The sequence below is a fragment of the Arachis stenosperma genome, chromosome 9 (assembly GCF_014773155.1).
Source record: "Arachis stenosperma cultivar V10309 chromosome 9, arast.V10309.gnm1.PFL2, whole genome shotgun sequence".
Classification (NCBI taxonomy): Eukaryota; Viridiplantae; Streptophyta; class Magnoliopsida; order Fabales; family Fabaceae; genus Arachis; species Arachis stenosperma.
The window spans coordinates 64,043,534-64,048,042 of NC_080385.1; the positions used below are offsets into that span (position 1 = coordinate 64,043,534).

The window sequence follows — 4,509 nt, forward strand, 5'->3', positions numbered from 1 at the left end:
TATGGTGTGTAGAAACTCCACCGTTGAAAATACATAAGTGATAAACGTGATCACAGGATCAATAAAATACAATTCAGGATCCAGGATGTCTAATATGATAGTAAAACGTCCTATTTATACTAGACTAGCTACTAGGGTTTACAGAAGTAAGTAATTAATGCAGAAATTCACTTCCGGGGCCCACTTGGTGTGTGCTTGGGCTGAGCTTGATCTATCCACGAGCTGAGGCTTCTCTTGGAGTTGAACGCCAAGTTGTAACGAGTTTTGGGCGTTCAACTCTGGTTCGTGACGTGTTTTTGGCGTTTGACTCCAGAATGCTGCATGGAACTGGCGTTGAGCGCTGATTTATGTCTTCTAATTACGAATAAAGTATGGACTATTATATATTGCTGGAAAGATCTGGATGTCTAATTTCCAATTCCGTTGACAGCGCACCATTTGGAGTTCTGTAGCTCCAGAAAATCCATTTTAAGTGCAGGGAGGTCAGATTCCAACAACATCAGCAATCCTTTGTCAGCCTCCTATCAGAGTTTTGCTCAGGTCCCTCAATTTCAGCCAGAAAATACCTGAAATCACAGAAAAACACACAAACTCATAGTAAAGTCCAGAAATGTGGATTTAGCATAAAAACTAATGAAAACATCCCTAAAAGTAACTAGATCATACTAAAAACTACCTAAAAACAATGCCAAAAAGCGTATAAATTATCCGCTCAACACAACACCAAACTTAAATTGTTGCTTGTCCCTAAGCAACTGGAAATCAATTAGGATAAAAAGAAGAGAATATACTATAAATCCCAAAATATCAATGAATATTAGTTCTAATTAGATGAGCGGGACTTGTAGCTTTTTGCTTCTGGACAGTTTTGGCATCTCACTTTTTCCTTTGATGTTTAGAATGATTGGCATCTCTAGGAACTTAGAATTTCAGATAGTGTTATTGATTCTCCTAGTTAAGTATGTTGATTCTTGAACACAGCTACTTTTATGAGTATTGGCCGTGACCCTAAGCACTTTGTTTTCCAGTATTACCACCAGATACATAAATGCCACAAACACATAGCTGGGTGAACCTTTTCAGATTGTGACTCAGCTTTGCTAAAGTCCCTAGTTAGAGGTGTCCAGAGTTCTTAAGCACACTCTTTTTGCTTTGGATCATGACTTTAACCACTCAGTCTCAAGCTTTTCGCTTGGACCTGCATGCCACAAGCACATGGTTAGGGATAGCTTGATTTAGCCGATTAGGCCTGGATTTTATTTCCTTGGGCCCTCCTATCCATTGATGCTCAAAGCCTTGGATCCTTTTTAACCTTGCCTTTTGGTTTTAAGGGCTATTGGCTTTTTCTGCTTGCTTTTTTTTTCTTTATAAATTTTTTTTCGCAAGCTTTTGCTATTCACTGCTTTTTCTTGCTTCAAGAATCAATTTTATGATTTCTCAGATCGTCAATAACATTTCTCTTTTTTATCATTCTTTCAAGAGCCAACAATTTTAACATTCATAAACAACAAGATAAAAAATATGCACTGTTTAAGCATTCATTTAGAAAACAAAAGGTATTGTCACCACATCAATATAATTAAACTAAATTCAAGGACAATTTTTGAAATTTATGTACTTCTTGTTCTTTTGAATTAAAAAAATTTTTCATTTAAGAGAGGTGAAGGATTTATGGAATTTATTCATAGCTTTAAGACATAGTTACTACATACTAATGATCATGAAGTAGAGACACATAGATAAACATGTAACATGAAAAACCGAAAAACAGAGAGATACGAACAAGGAAGTTAAGGAATGAGTCCACCTTAGTGAGGGTGGCGCCTTTTGAAGGTCCAATGGTGCTTTTTGAGCTCCTTTATGTCTCTTCCTTGCTTCTGTTGCATGATCCCTAGTGATTTTGGTGTTCCTATCCTTAGTTGCTTCCAATAATTATGTGGAGGAACATGTATCACCTGAGGTATCTCAGGGATTTCTTGATGAGGGAATTTCTCATGCTCTCTTGATGTGCAGTCAAATGCTCTTCTACTGAGCTATGGACCCTTGAGATGAATCTCTCCATCTCCTATGACTCGAAAGGGGAAAACTTTTTTTGTCTTCCCTTTTCTCTCTTTTTTTTTGAGGTTTCTCTGGCCTTAGGTACCATCAATGGTTATGGAAAAATAAAAAAAGCTACGCTTTTACCACACCAAACTTAGAATATTGCTCGCCCTCGAGCAAAGAAGAAAGAATGGAAGGAGAAGAAGATTTGGAGGAGAGGGAGAGATGTGTATGTTTCGGCCATATGGGTGGGATTGGGTGGGGAAGAGATGGATGGATGTGAGTGGTGAAGAGGTGATGGGGAAGAGAGATTGAGGTGATTGGTGAAGAAGAGAGAGGGTGAGTTGAGGTAGGTGGGGATCCTGTGGGGTCTACAAATCCTGAGATGATCCTGTGGGGTCCACAGATCCTGAGGTGTCAAGGATTTACATCCCTGCACCAATTAGGCATGTAAAATGCCTTTGCATGCAATTTTGGCGTTTAAACGCTGAAGTGATGCATGTTCTGGGCGTTTAACACCCATGTGCAGCATGTTTCTTGCGTTGAATGCCAGTTCCATGCTTGTTTCTGGCGTTCAACGCCAGATCCATGCTCTGTTCTGGCGTTGAACGCCAGCCAGATGCCCCTTACTGGCGTTTAAACGCCAGTAGGTCCTTCCTCCAGGGTGTGATTTTTCTTCTACTGTTTTTGATTCTATTTTTAATTTTAATATTTTTTGTGACTCCACATGATCATGAACCTAATAAAACATAAAAGAAAAATAAAAAGAAAAATAAAATTAGATAAATAAAAATTGGGTTGCCTCCCAATAAGCGCTTCTTTAATGTCAATAGCTTGACAGTGAGCTCTCATGGAGCTTCATAGATGTTCAGAGCATTGTTGGGACCTCCCAACAACGAACTTAGAGTTTGAATTGGGGGTTCAACACCAAACTTAGAGTTTGGTTGTGGCCTCCCAACATCAAACTTAGAGTTTGATTGTGGGGCTCTGTTGCTGTTCATGCTTCCTCTCATTATCAAATAACTTGGCATTTAGCTTCATGATGGCTGCTAGATATTGAGCAACTTGCTCTCCAGTTACATCTTCATCCTCTCCTATATGAGCCTCAGATTCCTTTGGGTCCTCAATAGGGAACACCTTCTTAGTTGGGAGACGTCCCATGAGGTCTTCCTCATTGGGATTCACATCCTCCCCTTCCTCCTTGCATTCGGCCATATTGACTATATCAATGGCCTTGCACTCTCTCTTTGGATTCTCTTCTGTATTGCTTGGGAGAGTTCTAGGAGGAGTTTTAGTGACTTTCTTACTCAGCTGGCCTACTTATGCCTCCAAATTTCTAATGTAGGACCTTATTTCACTCATGAAACTTAAAGTGGCTTTAGACAGATCAGAGACTATGTTTGATAAGTTAAAGGTGCTCTGTTCAGAATTCTCTGTCTGTTGCTGAGAAGATGATGGAAAAGGCTTGCTATTGCTAAACCTATTTCTTCCACCATTATTAAAGCCTAGTTGAGGCCTTTGTTGATCCTTCCATGAGAAATTTGAGTGATTTCTCCATGATGAGTTATAGGTGTTTCCATAAGATTCACCCATGTAATTTACCTCTGCCATTACAGAGTTCTCAGGATCATAAGCTTCTTCTTCAGAAGATGCCTCTTTAGTACTGTTGGATGCATTTTGCCATCCATTCAGACTTTGAGAAATCATGTTGACTTGCTGAGTCAACATTTTGTTCTGAGCCAATATGGCATTCAGAGCATCAATTTCAAGAACTCCCTTCCTTTGAGGCGTCCCATTATTCACGGAATTCCTCTCAGAAGTGTACATGAACTGGTTATTTGCAACCATGTCAATAAGTTCTTGAGCTTCTGCAGGCGTTTTCTTTAGGTGAATGGATCCACCTATAGAATGGTCCAGTGACATCTTAGAGAACTCAGATAGACCATAATAGAATATATCTATCATGGTCCATTTTAAAAATATGTCAGAAGGACATCTTTTGGTCATCTGCTTGTATCTTTCCCAAGCTTCATAGAGGGATTCACCATCTTTTTGTTTGAAGGTCTGAACATCCACTCTAAGCTTGCTCAGCTTTTGAGGAGGAAAGAACTTAGCCAAGAAGGCTGTGACCAGCTTATCCCAGGAGTCCAGGCTATCTTTAGGTTGAGAGTCCAACCATGCTCTAGCTCTGTCTCTTACAGCAAAAGGGAAAAGCATGATCCTGTAGACTTCAGGATCTACTCCATTAGTCTTAACAGTCTCAAAGATCTACAAGAACTTAGTCAAGAACTGATAGGGATCTTCTGATGGAAGTCCATGAAACTTGTAGTTCTGTTGCATTAGAGCAACTAATTGATGTTTCAGCTCAAAATTGTTTGCTCCAATGGCAAGAATTGAGATGCTTCTTCCATCAAACATGGAAGTAGGTGTAGTATAATTACCAAGCATCCTCCTTGCATTATTGTTGTT

The 4,509-nt window shown here is 39.5% G+C and overlaps 1 non-coding gene across 1 annotated transcript; it reads left to right on the forward strand.

Annotated features, from left to right (window-relative positions):
* The first annotated feature begins 4,021 nt into the window (after window positions 1-4,021).
* On the forward strand, window positions 4,022-4,125 carry LOC130952166 (small nucleolar RNA R71). Its single transcript, XR_009074347.1, has one exon. It is a non-coding gene; the product is annotated as a small nucleolar RNA R71 (small nucleolar RNA).
* The last annotated feature ends 384 nt before the right edge of the window (window positions 4,126-4,509 follow it).